At 36.8% G+C, this 22,578-nt stretch overlaps 1 protein-coding gene across 4 annotated transcripts in view; it reads left to right on the top strand.

The window, feature by feature from the left end:
* The window catches only part of TBC1D5 (TBC1 domain family member 5), a 542,652-nt gene that overhangs the window by 74,965 nt on the left and 445,109 nt on the right, over positions 1 to 22,578 (top strand). Inside the window, exon 1 of one of the 4 annotated variants that reach the window (XM_061194719.1) lies at positions 15,505 to 15,549. The exons of the other annotated variants lie outside the window; for them this stretch is intronic. The gene's annotated coding sequence lies outside the window, so the exon portion shown is untranslated. Of the gene's footprint in view, positions 1 to 15,504; positions 15,550 to 22,578 lie in introns of those variants that run through there. 4 annotated transcript variants of the gene reach the window in all.

Genomic DNA, 22,578 nt, shown 5'->3' with positions numbered 1-22,578 from the left:
GCTAGGTTTGGAGTCCTTTCAGAAGACCAGTGGCTCTGGATCGCTTAGCTTTATATTGGGTTTTCCTACATTTAGTTCTGGTTGCCTGCCTGTCTGCCTGCTTCTTTTTTCTCCTGTCCTTCTCTCCCTCCTTCCCTTCATTTCTTCTTTCTTTTTTTTCTTTGTGATGATTTTAGTTATTTCTTGTTTAAAGAAAATGGTCATGTTAGAAAATTCTGTGTAAAAATGCAACTTGTCTTCTAAAAAATATTGGGTTATTATATATTAGTAAAGAGGGATTAAATGTGTTTAAAAATTTTAAAATATAAATATATGCTCTTATACATCTATTACTATTTTTCATTTAACAGTATATTATGGGCAGGAATTACAAATCTACATCATCTCTTTTAATAGTTGCATAATATTCTGCTCTCTGGATGTACCGTAATTTATTTAGCCAGTTCCCACTGATGACTATATGGGTCATTTGAATTTTTCACTATTAAAAATAATATTGCATTTAAAATAAAATTTGATAATGTTTGTATTATTTCCATAGAATAAATTCTGGAAGTAGAATTACTGGATGAAAGGGTAATTACATTATTAAAGCTTCTGAATCTTACTGCCAAAATTTACATGTTTCACTCCCATCTAATAGGTCTGTTCTTCATTTTTAATACTTAAAAAGAAAACATCTCTGCTAATTTTTTTTAATTGTATTTATGAGCAAATATCATGGCCTTCCATTTTTTAAAAATTATTAATTTATTTATTTATTTATTTTGGCTGTGTTGGGTCTTCGTTTCTGTGCGAGGGCTTTCTCTAGTTGTGGCAAGCGGGGGCCACTCCTCATCGCGGTGCGCGGGCCTCTTACTATCGCGGCCTCTCTTGTTGCGGAGCACAGGCTCCAGACGCGCAGGCTCAGTAGTTGTGGCTCACGGACCCAGTTGCTCCGCGGCATGTGGGATCTTCCCAGACCAGGGCTCGAACCCGTATCCCCTGCATTGGCAGGCAGACTCTCAACCACTGCGCCACCAGGGAAGCCCCTCTGCTAATTTTATAGGCGAAATGTAGTATCTTGCTTTAGTGTACAATTTTAATGCTATTGACCATTCATATTTATTTTATAACTTTCTCCTTAATATCACTTGTCTATTATTCAGGCGTTTTTCTCATGTTTAAGTACTAAATTGTATATTAGGAAGATAAACCCTTTTCTGGCATACTGGTGGTGTTTTTTTTTTTAATATTTCATTTGTATTTTTATTTATTTTTAAACTACTGAGTCGAGGTACTGCTTTGTTTTTTGTTTTATTTTTGGGCCATAGAGCCATTTAAACATTTTATTTAATCAAATATGTCTTGCTTTACATAAATTTTTTCACTTTTAGTATTAAAAATTTTTAGTATAAAATTTTAATTTAGGATTTTTAAGTGTTAGTTTTTTGGCATGTTTTCTGTATTGTATGGCTTTGCAGACATTGGCTTTGCAGACATTGACGTGCACACACACTCACAGTCAGGAATGTAGAGAAGAGCTGCCAGCTGATGTGACCTCCAGCCGCAGCTGCTGTGTCTGTAAAATCAAGTTGTTGCTCTGGTACAGTGCTGTTCACGCAGTTATTTTGTTCATGAACCACAGTAAGAAAATTTAAATCATAACCTAGGACTCACATACACATACTCATATACAGATATGCTTGTGTGTGTATACCACACAAGCAGACACTAACACCTGCGTTCTACTTTTTGTATGGATGGCATGCCATATCAGGCCATGCAATGCCAGGTTACTGGGGGGAGGGGAAACTGCTGTATGCAACTTACCAAATTACTTCCATTACCCGCAAAAGGGGTATTACTCACAGTTTGTGAAACACTGTTGTTATGAACTGGACACTCAGATGCCTTCTAGGGCTGATCTGATAGCAGATGCAAATACCTTGTCAGTTTAGCAAATCAGAGGGCCTGGATTCTATCTAAAGGCATCCAAATTAAAACAAAACAAAAAAACTTGCTAGGTCAGCAAACATTTTCAGGTGGAATTCAGCCTGCTAATTTGGGCTCCTACCATAAAACCAAAGACATGAAGTACAAGTTTATTACTCTGTCAGGTAGCTATAAACTGTTTTAAACAAACAGTGCATGCTCCGGCAGTGGACCACAGACCATACTTTGAGTGGCACTGGTCTAGATGCTGATCTTTGGTTGCTTCCTAGTACGTCCCTGCTCTAAAATTCTGTGGCTCTGTGACAACTTCTAGACGTAGAAATTAGGAAATAAAATGGCCTCACACAGTTTTTCTGATTTGGTAAGATGATGCCTGTGATAGGATCTGAAAAAGAAAAACATGAGATTATTCTAGGTATCTCAGTTACTTTGCAAGCTGATTATAGGGGGAAGTGAACATTGTCCTTCCCATGTCAAGCAAAGATGATGACAATATCCCAGCAACTGTGTCCAAAACCAGAAGATGCTAATGAGTAACCAGTGACAAATCACATAAGTTCAGTGTCATTGAAAAAATTTAGCAGCATTTGGATGCCTACTGAATCTTGCATGTGTGTATATGTATGCACACAAAATTATTTTGGGACCAGATTTTCTAGATTAGGGGGTAAGATATATACCTACAAGAGACTCTGTGAGGTACAACCATTAAGGCTCACTTTGGTGACTTGGGTAATTGTGGTGGAACCATGGAGCCATTAGGCTCCAGATGGAACTTTAATCTGGCTTCTGATTGAGCCAAGTGTCCTTGTAGAGTCTCTGAGCATCTGTTTTGGAAATATATGTGACATTATTCAAAATTTGTACAAATTAAGCCACCCTTGGGTTATAATTCAATTTTTCTTTATTGAGAAATGTATTGTAAACAGTTTTATGCAATCAAGCAAAACTAGCCTGTACCCATTATTTATTTGCCTGTTAAGCTGGTCATTTATATTTTTGTGATTGAATTCTTAATTGATTTAAGAAGGCTTGCATTATACTTCTAAAATTGTAATTTGTTTATAAAATGTGAAGAGTTGTTTCCTAGTTTCAAATAGCTTTCACATAGGTTATTATTTTGGAGAGTCTATTTTAAAATAGTTAACATTGTGGTGATTTTACCTTGAATGGCAGAAGCCCCAAATAATCTGCCTTATTCCAGAATGAAGTTTATTTTCTCCCATAGTGGACATTCCAGAGGTAGGGGTGGCTCCAGGGTTTGGTCTCTGAACAGTGTGTGCACAGGTCACCAGCTTGGTTTATCTGTCTCTCTGTTTGCCTTTAGGTTTCCTTCATGATTGCAGGATGGCTGCCACCCCAGCAGCTGCAGAAACAAACATCTTTTAGTTCTAGCAGAGAGAAAGCAAAGGCTTATCGCAGGCTAAAAGTTCTTTCCTTTAGTTTTATTGGCCCAGGGTAGACCACATGTCCATATGGCTTTTAATTAATTATTCTCCTATTTACAGAGACACAGAAATTAAAATTATATTGTGGGAAGAAATACTAGGTAGGTATTTTATAGTCACTTTGGCTTTTCTTGTTTAAGTAGAGACTGGAAAAATTACTGTTTTTGTATTGGGGGTAATAAATATTACCTGGTCCAGGTAAAATGTGAGGAGATTGCATTATTAATTAAATGTTAGTGACATTTTCTCAGGAAACTGTCATATATTATCCCTATTATTTGTCCCTTCCCCCAAAAGAACGTATTACAATTCTTTGGACCTGTGGTCCTCAGCGGCTTGCCTTGCTATGTGTAGCTAAATTTCATTTTTTAAAAATTGTAGTATATTATTTTTGGAATCTAAAAAAATGATACAAGTGAACTTATTTACAGAACAGAAATAGACTCACAGACATAGAAAACAAACTTATGGCTACCAAAGGGGAAAGGGGGGGAGAGATAAATTAGGAGTTTGGGATTAACATATGCACCTTACTATACATAAAATAGGTAAACAACAAGACCTACTGTATACCACAGGGAACTATACTCAATATCTTGTAATAACCTATAATGGAAAAGAATATGAAAAAGAATATATATATATGTATATATATAGCTGCATCACTTTACTGTACACTTCAAACTAACACAACATTGTAAATTAACTACACTTTGATAAAAAAACACTGTAGTATAATTTACATACAGTGAAATGTTAAGTTTGAACAACTGAGGATGAGAATTAGAATTGAAGAGTTAAGAATTCTTGGCAGAAAGATCTTACCCTGGATTTAAGTTAGGAAATACTGAAAATGCTGGTGCATGAGAGGACAATTCCTAAGGCAGTATTGGAGCAAATGTGGATTTTAGGTTTGGATTGTCTATCCTTAGATGGTAGTATTTGTATGCAGATTTTCCAGAAGGGGGAAAGCTGTGTTTTTCTGCCAGTTTGTCCACTGTTCTTCATTTTCTTTTGCTCCTTCACTTCATGTGTCAAAAATGCATTATTGCAAATATCATTAATTTGGATTTTGTGATAAATTGATCAGAGGTAGTTTTAACTAAATAATTTGATAAGAAACCAATACAATAAATAAGGAACCTACGTAACCTCTTCAAGGGTTTAGAAAACAAGGCATTCTAGATATCTTCCTTGCTTTCATCCCTACATCTAATAGGTCTTGATGATTTCCCCTGTTGCTTATCTCTGGAACCCGTTCTCTGTATTCTGGTTTGGACCTTGTTTATCTCTTTCTTATTTGGACTTCCTGTGCCAGAATATTCGTGTGATACATACTATTCTTCACTTTGCTTTTTTGTTTTTAAACTTAATAGGATATCATAGCACCTTTCCATGTGAACACATAGATCCTCTCATTTTATTTTTAGAGCTTCATAGTATTTCAAAGTAGGGATGTATAGTGTATAATATCAAAATAATCTTTCTTGATGCCAAATCTCATTACGTTGTTCTTGTTAAAAGTTCCCTTCTCTTCTCCTACAGTGGCGATTCTTAGGGCAGGGAATATTCACTTCCCAAGGATGGGTAAATCTGAATCACGTGTGGGTGTTTAAAAACTCTGTCCCTAAAATTTTGATATACCTTCTTGGTTGAGGATTTCTCTTGTAATAAGAACTGTAACCGTTTCTGATATCAGAGATGACAAAGGTTGTAAATTCCATAGTGGTGTGACCTTCTTGCCCCCTGCAATCTAATAATTTTGAATATCTTGCCTTTTCCTTGGCTGGGAATCTTCTGTTTTCTCTTCTCTTTTACTTCTTTGCATTGATATGTGGTTTTTTTACCCCGTTTTAATCCCCTTCACCTCTTGTCCTATTCATCCTGAAGCTTTATCCCATGATATTCCCCTCTTTTGAATTATTGCACTGCTATTAAGCTGTTTACTAAGAGCACTTGTAATTTCTTTTAAACTTAACTTTCCTCTGCTAGATTTTGAGCTACTGGAGGACAAGAGTGGTGGTATGAGCTTGATATTTTTGTATGTAGATGGTGTACATAGTAGTACACATAATATGACATGAAATATCTGATTATTTGAATGAACTTTAATGGAATAACCATAGCAATCTACTTAAGTATATTTATGTTTTTGTATAAAATAGCTGAACTTTCAGTGTTGAAAGTTGGTGAATATGTATTTATTATTGGTAATAACTTGGAGTTGCAGAGAGGCTTTACTCAAGCACCTGGTAATAAGGGAAATAAGATAGGCTTTGAGAGTTAAACTTTAAAAATCTACACCGCGGGGAGCAGAGCAGAGGTGCAGAGTCTCTGAAGAGGCAGAATGACTGATGGGTTTGCAAGCCTTGGCCACTACCTGATTGGCTGTGTTGATTGACTGAAGAAAGAATATGTCCATTATGGGTAGCCCATGGATTAGTCTGCCATCTCTGTAGAAGGAAAGGCCCAAAGGTTGAAGTTGGTAATACTCATCCCAGCATTAGCTGTAAGGTTTTTAATATTCTGGTTTCTACCTCTCTATAAAAGATATATGTAAGGATATGTAAGTGGATAGTCCATATTTTCTTTGCAGGTGGAAGAGCAATGAAGAGATAGACTTGAGCAGACAGGGTTGAAATTCTGGCTTTGTTACTTGTTATTTGTGTATCCTTGGGCAAGTTTCTCACCCTCTTTGTGCTACAGTCTATTCGTCTGTAAAATGGTGATGGTAATAGTACCTGCTTCATAGGATTGTGGTGAGATTTCAATGAGATGGTATATGTGCATTTCCTAGAACTGTTCCTGTTATAAGAACTATGTATTAGGAGCTGTTATGCCTTTAATACTTGGGTCTCCTATCTCTTGTTCTAAAAAATCTGTACTTGTTTCGGTTAGCTGACTTCCTGTACTGTCAGAATCCCCTTTCTAGCCAGCGTGGCTAAAGGCCAGATCTCTGGAGCCTTTTAAATCCTAGGGTAGTGACTGCCCTCCTATGACACCTTTTGAGAGCCAGCCATTATGTTGCCCCTGACAAGTCCACACCTCACCTCAGTAGCACTGTCTGTCCAGGTGCTTGAATTGTTCCCCTATTTGAACATGGCTGTGTGTGTGTGTGTGTGTGTGTGTGTGTGTGTGTGTGTATTTTTTTGTATGTATATCTGTATGTTTGATAGTAACTGAACTATCCAGTTCATCCTTTTCTAGTGAAAAATATATGAGAGCATATAAAATGCATTCAGCACACAAAATATGCTTGCTTTCTTTTTTTTTAAAGAAGTATTTGACGTGTACTAGAGTGAACTTGAGAGTGGGGTCTAGGTTTGGGTCTTTATTTCTGTTTTTCTTTGGATTGTGTTTGCAAGGGATGTCTGAAATTAGCTCAGGTTTAAAAGCTGTGTGCGCAGCAGGAAGGGGAGTAGGGCTTTCACGGAAACCTAAGAACAGGGCTTAGTTTTAAGATTATAGGAAGTGGTTTTGGTTTTAAGGCAACATAACAAAACAAACCTATGGGTTTACTCTGTATGCCATCTTTCTGTCTGGCTACCAACAGAGGTTTCTGTTTCCACATCATTTTAGCTTGCATTGTTACCTTTTCTGCTGCAGCAGGCAAGGCAGAAGGCAGGTTTCTTCAGAGATTTCTAGTTCAAACTGTTTAAGAGGCACCGAGAATCTGAAGCAGCCCATTCTTCAAAGCCAGGTGGTGAAGGTCCTAGTTTACTGATGAGCTTGAGCCTGGTGCCCAGTCAAGGTCCAGGCCATTGTTACTGGTGTGGTACAGAACTGGACAGCCATGCCACCGAGGCTGGCTTCAAGGCAGCTTCTGTTGGAGAGTGATGGCGACTGCCGTGTTCAGTAGAGTATGCCCGTCTGTAGAGGCTGAGGAGATGGCTAACTTCAATCTGAATGCTCTTCCAGGGGAAGGCTGTTGTGTGAATGTAGGAGTACAGTGTTTTACTTGCTGCCTGGTAACTGTATTTGTTTCCTAGGACTGCCATAGCAAAGTACCACAAATTGGATGGCCTACATTTATAGACATTTATTATCTCACATTTCTAGAGGCTAAGAGTCTGAAATCAAGGTGTCAGCAGGGTTGGTTCCTTCTGAGAGCTATGAGAATGTGTGGTCCTTAAGTCTTGATCATTTATTTAAATGTCTCTGTCTCTTCAGTAATTAGCAGATTTTCGGAAGATGGTTGTCTTAGAGTATTAGTATTGTAGTAATGTAGTTATATATGGTATTTGGATGCCAGGACATAAAATATGATTAATAAAATTGGAAATGTTTACAGAATTTATGTTGGTGGGTTTCATTTAAAAAATTGATCCTTTTGGTCATTGAATACATTTTTAATAGAATTATTTTCAGTAGGAAGGTGCCTCCTACATAATGGATTGGCAACTAAGAGTTTTATGTCCAGACAAACTGATTTAAGTTAATTATATATAAAATCTTTTTAATCTTTTGTGTTACAATGAATCTAAAGAGATGGTTATAGATTTAAAGTAAAATCACCTCTGATTAAATTATCAAACTGATTTAAGTTAGTATTATTCAAATCGTTCTGCTAAAATAAATACGCTTTCCTCATTTTAATATTAAATTTAAAATGTTGTTGTAACCTATAGGAATTATAACAATGTTTTGTTTTAGCTTTTCCTTTTGACTTTGGGTGTTTTAATTTTGAATTCTTCTGTTGAAAATGTCAATACTAGTTTAAATTTTATTTAACCTGATTTCTAAGATTTAATTATTCTGATTTGGTTGTTTGAGAAATCTACCTCTTCCCACCAAAATGAATGTATATTTGTTAAGCAGATACAAATTTTATGAATTAAGTCTTGCCATTAGAAAAAGCCCTCAATTTCTTAATCACTTAATTTATTTCAACATTTTCCTAATATACATGTTCATGGAGGAAGTTAAAGTTGGTTGCTAGGCTCTTCCCTCCCTTCCTCCCTTCCTCCCTTCTTTTCACTTTTGTTTTTGGCCGTGCCTCACGGCATGCAGGGTATTATTTCCCCTGGCCAGGGATCGAACCCGCACCCCCTGCAGTGGAAGTGCTGAGTCTTAACCACTGGACCACCAGGGATGTCCCTCCCCTTTTACTTTTTATTTTGAAATATTTTAGACTTTCAGAAGAGTTACGAAAACAGTACTTTCCAGCCAACTTCTCCTAATAGTAACACCTTATATAACCCCATAGTATAATTTCCAAAACTAAGAAATTAACATTGGTATAGTACTGTTAACTATAGTATGGTACTGATTTTATGCAGGTTTCACCAGTTTTTCTCCTAATTCCCTTTTCTGTTTCAGCACCCAGCCTCGGAACCCACATTGCATTTATCGTCATGTCTCTTTAGTCTTCCCCAGTGTGTGATAGTTCTTAGGGCTTCCTTTGTCTTTCATGACCTTGAGACTTGGGAAAAGTACCGGTCAGTTATGTTGTAGAATATCTCTCAATTTGGGCTTGTCTGAGGCTTTCTCATGATCAGGTTGAGATTAAGCACTCTTGGGAAGGATACTACAGAGGTGATGTCCTCAGTGTATCTTATCAGTAGTGCATGATATCTTATTACTGGAAAGGTGGCTGATTATTTATTTACCATCTAATTTTTAAATTCAGGTGAGATTTGCATAACATAAAATTAACCATTTTGAAGTGAACAATTCAGTGGCATTTGGTACATTGACAGTGTTGTGTAACCCAACAGCTCTTTCTAGTTCCAAAACATTTTCATCACCCTCCAAAAGGAAACCTGTACCCATTAATCAGTTGCTCCCAATTTCCCCCATCTCTCAGCCCCCCCCACCCCCAATCTGTCTCTATGGTTTACTAATTCTGGATATTTCATATAAATGGAATCATGCAATAAGTGTTCTTTTGTTTCTGGCTTCTTTCACTTAGTATAGTGTTTTCAATGTTCATCCATATTTTAGCATTTATCTAGTACTTCATTTCTTTTTATGGCTGAATAACATTTCATAGTATGTATATAACACAATTTAGCCATTCGTCCGTTGATGGACATTTGGGCTGTTTCTGTCTTTTGGCTATGGTGAATAGTGCTGCTGTGAGTAAACGCGCATGTACATGTATTTGTTGAATTGTTGGATCATATGGTAATTCTAACAAACTTTCTGGTTCAAGTATTCTTTACTTTTTCTGGTTTTCATTTGATTGATTTTAATTTTCGTATAGAATAATAAGGTACCACAAAATTCGGAGCAAAAATATTTTTTGTGGATTTTACATGTCAGAGTGAGTTATGTTTTAAAACCTGGAGGTATTTGTCATTCTGATTGAGCTATTTTTTTCCAGATTTGATTGTTGACAGACTTTACCTATTTTTCCCATTTATAATGATAACAAGATACAGTGCTAGAGTCCATGAGTTTTAATGTATTTTATGTATTATTAGGTGATGTTGTATTGCTTTGTCCTTGTTTTGGACAGTTTATCTCTCAACTACAGAAAATTTACTGGTTTAAGGAAACATCTGTAACAAATATCCCAAAGAACAGTGTAAGGAAGCTTTTTATACTTTTAAATATATTTTTCATTTCAGATTTGAGATTTTTTTATGTAGTTTTGAACCTTCCTTTGTAATGATTTATTTTCACAAGATAGATATATGTAACGTAGTCTTGATTTTAAAAATTGCTTTATACTTTTCCATATAGCAGATAGAGAAAGGAGGAATGATCATTCTACTCGAAACTTGGTAAGATTGCAAATGAGAAAGAATAGAACAGATCTATTAAGGCTGTTCTTTAGTCCAGTTTTCCTTAATCTTGAGTAACTGGGAAACTTGTGTGTAGTCCCTGAATATTTTCCACCAAAGAGGAGTATGAGTTGGTTCTTCAGTGGCTTAAAATAAAATCTTTGGTCTTTAGGTTATCTTGTTCCAAAAAGACCAGTCTTTTATGCCAAACTCTGTTGGCCCAGGAAATCTCCCTTTCCCCACTGGTAGGTAGCTCTGGCAGACCTGAGGCTTTCCGGTAGAGTCAAAGGGGCCTTGAACTTCTGGTCTGGGTGAGAGTTTCATTTCTGGCATTTACAGCCTTCTTGGGCTCTAAGCTCTAGAATAAAACTCATGGCCTACTCTTGATCTAACAATAGACGTCTGATGTTGACGCTGATCTGTAGCCCAATGCTCTTCATTGTAGTGGGGAGGAAAATTTGGAATTTTTATGGAAGATGAGTAAATTAATGGACAGAGTATTTGAGAACAACTTGAAGCTACAGAAACTTTTTGTTTCTGATAGCAGTTCTCAAAAATCAAGTGGTACTATGAGGGCCAGACTTACAGGTCTGGTGATGTGACTTATGGTAGGGAGATACCTCTGAAGAGGTAGCATTTATCCCCTAGATTAATGTCACTCCATTTCTAGTGTGTAGACGAGGGGAGCAGATTTAAACTTAATACTCTTGTTCCTTGCAGTTTAGGTTTTTTTCTCTCCTCTCCCCCATGTCTAGGTCCTCTGGTAGTTAATTGTCTAATTATTTGTAGTGTCACTTGGTTGTCAAACTTCCTCAGACCATTGCTGAGGTTTGGGCAGCTGGGGTGATGACAGGTAAACATGGGGCTGCACATTTGGGAACTGGAGTGTCTGTATTCCAGGATGCTTGCTGATAACAAAGCTGTATATACTTATAAACATTTTTTCTGTTTTGAGAAACTCATTCTTATTTTTTTAAAATTGGAAATGTGCTACTTTTTTGAGTGTTCAATTTTTAAATAAAAATGTTTCTGAATTTTAGAAATGTAAAGAGATTTAAATGTTTAAGAATTCTTTAGGTACAGCATGGTGACTGTATAGTTAATAATACTGTATTGTGTATTTGAAAGTTGCTAAGAGAGTAGATCTAAGAAGTTCTCAGCACAAGAAAAAAAACTGGTAACTGTGCTAATGGGTGTTAACTAGATTTATCATGGTCATTTTGCAGTATATACTAACACTGCTGTGTATAAAATAAATAAGCTACAAGGATATACTGTACAACACAGGGAATATAGCCAATATTTTATAATAACTATAAAGGGAATATAACGTTTAAAAATTGTTGTATACCTGAAACTTATATTGTTCATCAACTATACCTCAATAAAAAAATTGAAAAAAATACGAATATTGACTCATTATATGGTACACCTGCAAGCACTATAATGTTATATGTCAGTTATATCTCAATAAAAAAAGTTAAAAAAATTCTTTTAATTCAAATGAATCAGATAACTCACTTTTACTTTTAACAGTAATACTTGACGGGACTTCCCTGGTGGCGCAGTGGTTAAGAATCCGCCTGCCAATGCAGGAGACACTGGTTCGAGCCCTGGTCTGGGAAGATCCCGCATGCCGCGGAGCAACTAAGCCTGTGCGCCACAACTACTGAGCCTGCGCTCTAGAGCCCGCGAGCCACAACTACTGAAGCCCGTGAGCCTAGAGCCTGTGCTCCGCAACAACAGAAGCCACGGCAATGAGAAGCCCACGCACCGCAACGAAGAGTAGCAGCCAAGAATAAATAAATAAATAAATTTATGGAAAAAAAGATACTTGACTAAGGACATCATCTAGTTTTTGAAAAAGGGATGATTAAAAATTCTTGATTTTTATTAACAAGGAAAATTACATGCAGCAATCCCAAGAATAGTAGTTACCCTGTTTTTTATTGTTAGCGAGTGACTGAATTGATCTGATAGAATCAGGAGTACTATAATAAAATGAAAATTTCATATGTGAGCACATTGTAAAATCTGAATGCTTCTTTAGTCAGAAGGTGGGATTGCTTTGTAGAATGAAGTTTAAAAGGAATTTGATAATCAGAGATGCTGTACCTTAAGTCACTGTTATAACACATTCACCACTTTACACGTTAAGCCACCAACTAAGACTTCAGAATTACATCCGTGGGTACATGCATTAAAGATGATCCCTCTGAAAAAAAGGGAATAACATTCCTTGAGCAACTTTAAACCAGGTGTAAAGAGGGGAGTACTTTCATAAATACAGAGCCACTGTGTGGAAACCCTGCTTTGAGGCCTGGGAATAAATTCAAAAGTGTGATATATTGTTTTCTTTTTTTTTAAAATAAATTTATTTATTTATTTTTGGCTTCGTCAGGTCTTCGTTGCTGCGTGTGGGCTTTCTCTAGTTGCTGCAAGCGGGGGTTACTCTTTGTTGCGGCGCACGGGCTTATTGCGGTGGCTTCTCTTGTTGCGGAGCACAGGCTCTAGGCACGTGGGCTTCAGTAGTTGCAGCACGTGGGGTCAGTAGTTGTGGCTTGCGGACTCTAGAGCACAGGCTCAGTAGCTGTGGCGCACGGGCTTAGTTGCTCCGCGGCACGTGGGATATTCCCAGACCAGGGCTCGAACCCATGTCCCCTGCATTGACAGGCGGACTCAACCACTGCACCACCAGGGAAATCCCGTGTTTTCTTTTCTTTAAAGAAATCCATTTGGCTTGTCTAGAGTATTCTTTCTCCCCCGTCCCCTCCTCTCTCACTTCCTTGTGAATTTTTCCTTATGAGTAGGAAAGAAGTAAAAATTGTTTTTACCCATTTGAAATTATTGCTTTATTATATTTATTACTTGTAAAAAAATGTGTTAAACTGATAAATAAAATTGTCTTATTTTATCATATGCCTGTGTGTATGCATATATCCATCATAATCACCAGAATCCAGCCATTTCTACTACCTCCACCCCATTCCAAGCATCATTATCTCTCACCTGGACTCTGCAGAAGCCTGTTAGCTGATGTCTTATACTGTCCTCCCTCACCAACAAGTTCATTCTCTACATAGCACCAAAGTGGTTTTTGGTGTTGAATGTCAGAGCAGGCTACCCCAGAATTCCACTTGTTTATTCATGAATTTCTAAGCTCTTACGATTAGCTTCAAGGCTGTACTTCACTTGACTTCCCTAAAACCTCATCTCTTGCTTTCCCTGACTGCAGTCGCAGCGGCCTCAGCACTGTTCCTCCGACTTTGTGCGTCTGCCCCATTGCAGGGTCTTTGCACTCGCCCTGCCCTTTGTCTGGAAAGCTCTTCCCTTAGGTAAACACAGGGCTCTTTTCCTTGGTTTCTTCAGGTTTCTTCAAATATCACCTCGTCAGGGAGGTCTTCTCTGGTTCAGGGAGGAGATCTGCATCTAGATAATAGATTTACTATGAGAATGTCTGGGTTCTCTCAGGGAGAGAACCCTTCTCTTCTCTGGAGAAGATAGAGCTAGGTCTAAAAAGGAAGCTAAAGAGAGATGGTTACTTTGTTGAAATGGATGCCTTCATCCATTATAGGAAAAAGAAGTCTCATGAGAAGATCTATCCCTTTACTCTAAATGTCAGTTCTAGTAACGTCTAGATAGTGGATTTAGTAGCCGAAGTGGTCTCTGCATGAACAGAAGTAGAGCTACCAGTTCCTGACAGCTGCGAGTCAGCCTCTGGGCATCTTGCTAAATTTTCAAATGTAATTATACAGTAGACTTCCTTTAACAAATTCTGTGTTCCCAGCTATAATTATAACTGCTTTTCCTGCCTATAGCCTGTTCTTTGTCTTACTACTCTCCTCCTCATCTCCCCCTGCTGGTTAGAATTATCCTCTGGTCCTTTGGGATCTGAGAAAATAGGAAGCTTTTACTGCAATTTTCTTTCCTAAGCATAGACTTACCAGTGCACACCAAATTCCTTCTTTCCATTCTAGTCTAAAATACATTTCCAGTTATAAGATATAGTGTTTTAAAGTACAAGCTAGCAATATTCTATATTAAAGTAATTTTTATTTTCAAAGAATATGAAGATACAAATGAAGTACATTGTAAACTCTCTATGCAACTGCCAGAAGATGACCATCACAGCTTATCCAGTGCTCCATGTCATAGTTAAGACTCTTTAGACCAAGAGTTGTTGTTGTTTAATAAATTAAGGTTTGTAACCAAAAGTGAAGTCATCATAAATCCTACAACCATAATCCTGCAAGGGTTTCCAGGACTCATCGTGACCGTAATTGGCAAAACCAGAAATATGAGTGGGATTTCCTGTTTTCTCATCTGTTTTTATCACCCAAATATCCATTGTGAAAATAAATCACTTTAAACTGTGATCTATTGTCCTTTACAAATATATTGTAGTTTTCTGGTGATAAACTTCAAGGATATATTTCCATGTCATTTAGATTATATTCTAAGTCATTTTAATTAATGTCTTTCTTAAGAAATAACTAAAAGGTATAGATTTCTGAATGTGCAGAAGAAGAGATACGCTTGAACTTTTAGCTTGCAGGGGAAGTAGTCCAGAAGGAATTATGGACCTGTGTCAATTATACATTGTTATATGTATTTTTCGTCACTAACTTATTCGCTAAAAATACTTGAGTATTTGTTTTGTGTCAGGCACTGTGCTAGTTGCCAGTTTACTGAGGTTTTAGTTTGAAAAACTAGATTAAAAAAGTATGCTTATAATGGTTGAGATATACGTGGGAATAAACAATAGTGTATTCAGTTGCCTATTAAAATAATTCTGTGTATTCTGGATAGCTTTAAATATTATACGTAGGACTTCTCTTATACAGTAATTGGTTGACACTTTTTGACCTCAGTGTAAGACTGCAGTATTTAATGAATAAACAAGGAGAATAAAGTTTTGATAAATAAGGCATCTTCTTGAAACTTATAAGCTTGAAGCCTTTTAGCATGAAATTGACAGGTGTTCCTTTCGTGAAAGAGTAAGTGAATAACGTTATGTTTTCATGCTTACAGGTCCTCGTCCTGTCATAGGAATAACAGTCTTGAAAAGCAGAGCTTTGGAATTCACTGTTCTGAGAGATGTCTCCTTATCAGTATGATTTTATGCTCACGTGGGGAGGCTTCAGGCTGAGGAATGAGATTAGATTTGCAGGGGAAGAATATTTGCTGTCCTCGTTGCTTTGGTTTCTAAGGAATGCTTACCCCTTAGCCTCAAATGTGCTGTGGTATTAGCTACTTCAAAATAGATTACTCAAGACTCTTTATTTGGAAAACCTTCAGTATGCATCGTGATGCATTACTTGCGATAAAAAAATGAGGCTACAATTATATGAAACAAAACACTACAGCTGCTGACAGATGTCATTAACAGCTTTCTCAAACACGGGTCCTTCAAAAGGACCTGCTACACATCTGATGTGGTGAGTTAGGGTCATTAACTCAAGATGGGCTACTGTTGTCCAATACGTTTGTTGTTGGTGGTTTTTTTTTTTTTTTTTTTTTTGGCTTTAGCCTTTTGATAATTTATTGGGACCTTGGTGTTTGATATAGTCTAAAAACTATTCTTCTGAATTACAATTAATAAATGTAGAGGGAATGAGGGAAAGAGTAAATCACCGTGGTAAACACGACAGTAAGAGTCGTTGTAGGCAAGATCCATTCATGGATGCCAAAAACGGGGAAAGTTTGAGGAGAAACAGAATGTTTCCAGAGTCTAAAAGTATCTCTCCAAGATGTTTAATAATTACAAAGAGAAACATAGTAACTTTACAGAGGCGAAAGCTGGCAGTGTTGAACCAATGTTAATTTTATGTTTTGATAACTGTGCTATAATTATTACATACGATGTTAATATTAGAGGAACCCAGGTGAACAGTACGTGGGAACTCTGTACTATTTTTGCAACTTTTCTATAAGCATAAAATTATTTCAAAGAAGTTTTTAAAAGCCCATTCTTCTGGAAATCTGATATAGTGCTCTCACGCTTATCCTGTGAGACTGTAAAAGGTGCTCCTTTATTGTAATGAAGTGTCTTTGGTTTCAGAAATAATTACCTTGGACGTAGTTCAGGGTAGACATCTGTTAGAACACGTTTTGCTCAGTGTCCTGTTGCTGACTCTCATTTGTTATCACGTTTCTCCGAATCGTCTTTTAATAACAATTGTAGAAATACCCAAGTTGTGTAAGTTGTTTAGAGATGTTAACTGATCTCTGCTGTAGTCAGTGAACTAGTATATGGAAGAATTTGAAGATCAGAAATAGATGACATCTAAAAGTGACACCAAAAGTGAATAAATAGGAGGTATCTGGGGTTGTGTGCCATCATGATTTTACACACGTGTACAAAAATGTGGCCACGTTTCCAAGATGTAAAATGTAAGTTATACAGTGTTCCAAATGTTTGTCCTTTTTCATACAAACTGTACCTTAAATGTGTTTCAGCTATGAGAGAAGAAACCTCTGGGAAGTGGGCCACGGAATGAACTTTCTGTTCAAGTTTGTAAATATTACAATAGCAGGTCACTTGTCGTCCATTTGAGATTAGAGCCACATAATAGACTTTCTCAATAAAAATCTATACTGCTGCTGTCTGTGTATGGAAAACCATTAGTTGTAGTTGCACAGAGGAGGCTTATGCCTGCTGTTGCAAATACCACTGACAAACTAAACTTACTGAGGTCAGTGGCTCTGTTACTTTGCAAGAAAAATTTCCATCTAGAATAGTGCCTGATGATAAATTAATGTTGACTGAGTGAATGAATGAACACTGAAGGCTGTATAAGGTGGATGTCCATATTAAATGTAAAATTCAAATGTCTACAGTAATGCAACTCTAGTGTTGAACGCTCAGAATCCAAGCCGTCAAAGTGGCAGTTTTCTTGAGAATTAACTCCTTTCTACAAATCTACACTTGCTCTAAAGGGCATCTCAAATTTCATGTTTGGGTATTTAACGATACTATGAATATTTCCGTACCAGGGTTTGTTTCATTGTGTTTCAGCAGCAGGCTGGATTCTGGTGATGGCAGGGCATACATAGCCCCCAGAACGTTCCTTAGAGAGTTGACAATTGTGTTTTTCCCAAGAAGTTGAGATTAGGGGAATAGAGAGGGTGAATGAAGCATTCTCCTGTTTCAGTAAGTCTTGGCAATCTTGTTAAAATTATTCTAACCAGAAAATATTTCCAAAATACAGTTATTAGTATTATTTACATCGTAAAGATTATTTAATGGCATAGCCAATTTGTGTCATTAGCCAGTTTAAAACATACTCTTTAGAGTAATACATATGAATATATTTATTGGAATATACATACTGAAATGAATATCTTCTGCTTTGTTAAAAAGTTGTTGATTTTACATTGTTACAATTATTTGATTTTGCAGACCTCATTACCCCTCTTTGACAGAAGGGTGTACTTTAAAAATGTCATGTTTTCACTGGTTTAATAAGTGATTCCTCTTCTCCCCATCATGGCATATTATGTTTATCCTAGTCATTGCATCTTTTCAGAGTCATTTATAAAAGGTAATGAGTCTCTTAAAAAGTAGATTTGGTTCGCCTACTTGGAACTCTTTGGAGAAGTAACCATGTGCAGTTGGCCGGGGGAAGCAGGGAAGGTTAATTTTTTCTGCCTTTAAGTACTAGAGAATGTCCACAGGAAACTAAAATTGCTTAGTCTCACTTAATGTTTTGCAGTTTTTATAGTGTCTAAAGTAACCATTAATACTAGGTAGAAGAAAGTATTTGTAATTTTATTTTCTATGAGGAACATAGGCTTTATATTAAAAATATGTGGTTCTAATGTTATATGATACAAACATTCATTCTGGTTTAAAATTTAGGGCAGATTGGAAAGTCGGTGGGGGGTTTGGTCCTAGCTCTGCCAGATAGCGTCTCTGTGATCTTGAACAAGTCAATTTGTCTTTCTGAATCTCTTTTTTTTTTTCTCATGTGTAAAATACTGAAGTTAAGAATACCTCTGTCCACTGTGTGGTTTGTGAGGGTTACCTCAACTAAACATGATAACGTATCTGTGGTAACACCCAGCACGGGGTCAGGTTGCCCGGCTCCACTTCAGGTCTGTGAACAGCGCCTCCTGGAGGCGAGCTGAGCACCGTGCCTGGAGTACAGTGGCCGCGCTCAGTCGGCTCTGGTTTTCTGATGAAAAGATGCCTGTGAAAGGGTGTTGTGAGCTGTAGTACTGGAAAAACAGAAAGCCCCAAAATACTTAAATGTTAAAACATGATTAACCAAATAGATGCAGAATAGATATCACAAATCCCAAATCTGTACAAACTAACTCATTGAGGTCTTACTTAATAATTAATACTACCTGATTTTGAACCAATACAAAAAAGTAATACCATGTAATACTATTTGCAAGCAATGGATTTTGGGCTATTTCAGATCATTTCTTTTTATTCTTTTTTTGCGGGGGAAAAAGTCATTAGTCTGCATTTATAATCAGGACTAGCTTCCTGTAACATTATTTATTTTAACTTTTTATTTATAGATTTTGAAATTTACAATTCTAAATACAGCAATAGTAAGGCACTGCATTTTTGCAGGAAACAAAAAGCACAATTAACATAAAGTCAGAGCCAGCCACAAATAAAATATTCCAGCAAACTGTGTAAGGGGAAAAAAATGCTCTGGGAAGCAGATGCCAAGAAATGTTGCAAAGGTGGCCTTCTTACACTGGAAAGAAAAGAATACAGAAGGATTAGTAGTAATCGGAGGAGGATGAGGAGGAAGGTAGGGAGCAAAGAATGGTGAATGCATGCTCCCTAAGTGGCAGGCACTGTTAGCTCTAAGCACTTCATGCAGATTCTCGCATCTAATCCTCCCAGCTACTTTATAAGTTAGGTCCCCACTTTACAGATGAAGTAGCTGAGGCACAGAGAATGTGAAGTAATTTTTCCTAAAACATTATATCCAGGATACAGACTCAGGCTTTTTGGCTCTGGAAGTCATGCTCTTACCTACTCTGTGTCCTGCATCGCTACCGTCTACTTAATGCAGATGACGCTCAGAATGTAGTTTGTATATATTTTGTGAAGAAGTTTTAAATGGTATCATGGGGTTCTCTCCGAGGTATTGATTTGGCCCTTTAGAAGAGTAATTGGTTCATTGATGGGATCCCTGGTATCCTCAGAAATAATAACCCCCTCAAGAATACCTTAGTGGTAAGACCTTAACTGTCTTTCTAGATGGATTTTTTTTTTAATATTCCCTCCATGTATGCATAAAGTGTATTATTACATATGATAATTTCATTTACATACTTCTAACTTTTAATAATTATCAACATAAGTAAATGGATGAAAGGAACACATAGGGATGGTAAAGTGTAGGATTATATCACCAATGTTTTAGGCAGGGATTGTTTATGAATTTTTGTACTTCCTGGCAGACTATGCTGTGCCTAATGAGAGTATTTTATTTCTTTAATAGAATCTCACGTAGTAAGGGCTTAATATCTAACTGATTGCATTATTCTAGGTACAGAAATAATGAAACTCACGTAGTTCTTTCTTTGTGAAAATATTTTATTTCAAATATTTCCTTTCTGTTTGACAAAAGAGCATTGGATTTTTGCTTTAAAGAAAAAACTGTGATTTTTTTTGGTTTTATTTTTATTTTTTAGCCTGGACTGTGGCAGAATCAAATGGCCAATAGTTTCTGATGACTAACACCTGTTCTTTTTTTTAAACTGCAAAATTCTTAAAAAGGTATGGTGACTAAATTATCTTATTCTTAGGCATTATGTTTTCCTTCTTTTTGTCTTCTAACTTTTATAGTGCTCTTTTTTATTGCATTATCCTTCTCAGCCCTAGGACCTAACTTCTAACATTAGCCAAATTCTAAAAGAGGTCCACTTTTAAGAGAAAATTTTGGTTGGAATATTTTAGCCAGATCTGAGATTCCCTATCATAATTAAAAAATCTTTGAAGCAATTTTTATTGTTAGTTACCTTAATTCAGATTGCTAATCCTGGATTATTTGTCTCTTCAATTGATTATTTAAAAAAGATAGATAATCTTACATTATCTACCTTAACTGCACCAAATGGCACCTGATTTAATAAGAAAGTTCTAACTGTATAAAGTACAAAAGTCAGAAAATATGTTGTGAAAGTGTAGAGTTTGGCATTTGTTGTTATTGTAGTGGGCTCAGCCTTCTCCCTCACCCGCATACATGTATCTCCTATATTGTATACCTCAACGTGGTCAAGAAGAAGGCCAGTTTTGTAACTTTGCTCTCAGCAGAGCGTATAATTGGCTAAAGCTGCAATGGCAAATATGTAGCTTACATGCATCTCCTTTCCTGTGCTTATTGTAGACATCCGCTCACGGCATACTTTCTTGCTTAGCCAAAGATAGTTTCATAATGTTCTCTATTTTAGGGAGCCATTACTGGTCAACCAGAGTTTCCATGTGAGAAAGCCTATATGCTGTTGCTGGAATAGAGAGTTTGGGATGAGTACTAAAAGTTCTACATCTTCTCCCTTCATGCCTAGGATTTGATGTAGCCCAACATTAAGAGATCTTACTGTCTTAGATTGGTAAGTGTGTTAGCAGTTTAGTAACCTTCTAAGTATACTTAAACACACTTGAATTTAGCACAGCAAAATTGATCCCCTTGCCCCAAAACACCCTTTTTATGAAATATTCTGTTAGGAAACCTTCTTTAGATACCACTGCAGTTCATTTGTGGACAGCTCTTCTATAAATTTACACTCAAAAAGTTATCCTTGGTTAGGGATGGGGAATGGGCTGTGTCTTGTGATCTAACTCCAATTCATTGATAAGATTGATATATTAGTCAGGTTTTCCCAGAGAAATATATATAACTAATAAGGGGTGTGTGTGTGTGTGTGTGTGTGTGTGTGTGTGTGCACGCTTGTGTGTACAGAAAAAGAGAGAGAGAGATTTTAAGGAATTGACTCATATGATTGTGGAGGCTGACAAGCCCAAAATCTGCAGGTTAGGCCAACAGGCAAGAGCTGATGTTGCATTTTAAGTCCAAAGGCAGTCTGTCGGCAGAATTTCCTCCTCTTCAGGGGAGATCAGGCTTTTTAAAATTAAGGCGTACAACCGGTTTGGTGAGGCCCACCCACCTTAAGCCCAGTAATCTGTTTTACTCAGTCTATTGATTTAAATGTTAATCTCATCTAAAAAATAGCTTCACAGAAACGTCTAGAATAATGTTTAACCAAATATCTGGGTACTGTGGCCTAGCCAAGTTGACACATAAAATTAACCATCACAGTTGAGAAAGACTGACTGATTCAGTGATTATTGAATACCTAATATGAGCCAGGCTCTATGCTTGATATTGGAGGACCTCAGCAGATTTAAAAAGAGAAAAATTTAGTCGACAGTTTTTTTTCTTGTCAACTAATCTTAGAATAGAAATTAGTCATGCTTATACTAAGTACAAAAAAGGAAGCTATTTCTTAAAAAATATGTAATGGGGGAGATACATTCAATGTCCAATAATTTTATATTTAATTTTAAATTAAATTTACTGAGAACTACATTGAATTTAAAAATTTATATTCAGTTTTAGAATGACTTTATTCTCAGTAGATTATTCTAGAAATAGTCTTTCAAGCATAACAAAATGCAAATCTCTTTAGGAGTAACTTATGTTGAAAGAGAAAATGCTGTTTCATCCAGACCCCTGGCTCTGTTTTCTCAATGATAAAGAGCATTGTTTTTTTGGTTTTGTTTTGTTTTGTTTTTTGTTCTTCATCTTAAAGGAGAGGCTAAGTTTCAGCCTAAGTAGAACACTTTACCTCTTCTATTGAAACGTATTCTCTGGCCTCCTCTGCCTAAATTAGAGTGAGTCGTTTTTAACATGCTGAGGAAAGGGACTTTTCAGAAAGGCAAATCAAACCTTTTCTATTTTATTTGGTTGTGAATTGTTATCAGAGATGGTGAAAATTTTTATTGGGAAAAAAAGTAAGGATATGATATAATACAGAATGAAAGAAACTAGTAGGTGTTAATACTTGGAATGAAGTTTTAATTGTTGTGGGTATTTGATGACTATTTGCAACTTCTTGCGGGGCTTAATATGTCTTAATTCATTTCCAGAAAAGAATTAACTAAAAATGATTTGGATTAACATTTTCCACTGTTAAGGTAAAGGTATGAATTCTGTATTGGATAAAATGATTCTGGGGCTTCCTTGGTGGCACAGTGGTTAAGAATCTGCCTGCCAATGCAGGGGACATGGGTTCGAGCCCTGGTCCAGGAAGATCCCACATGCCGTGGAACAGCTAAGCCTGTGCGCCACAACTACTGAGCCTGTGCTCTAGAGCCCGCGAGCCACAGCTACTGAAGCTCACGTGCCTAGAGCCTCTGCTCCACAACAAGAGAAGTGACCACAATGAGAAGCCCACGCACCAGAGTGAAAGTAGCCTACGCTCTCCGCAACTAG

The sequence above is a fragment of the Eubalaena glacialis genome, chromosome 6 (assembly GCF_028564815.1).
Source record: "Eubalaena glacialis isolate mEubGla1 chromosome 6, mEubGla1.1.hap2.+ XY, whole genome shotgun sequence".
In the NCBI taxonomy this organism is placed as follows: domain Eukaryota; kingdom Metazoa; phylum Chordata; class Mammalia; order Artiodactyla; family Balaenidae; genus Eubalaena; species Eubalaena glacialis.
Note: the sequence above shows the minus strand (reverse complement) of the source record. Positions and strands in the feature narration are given on the sequence as shown.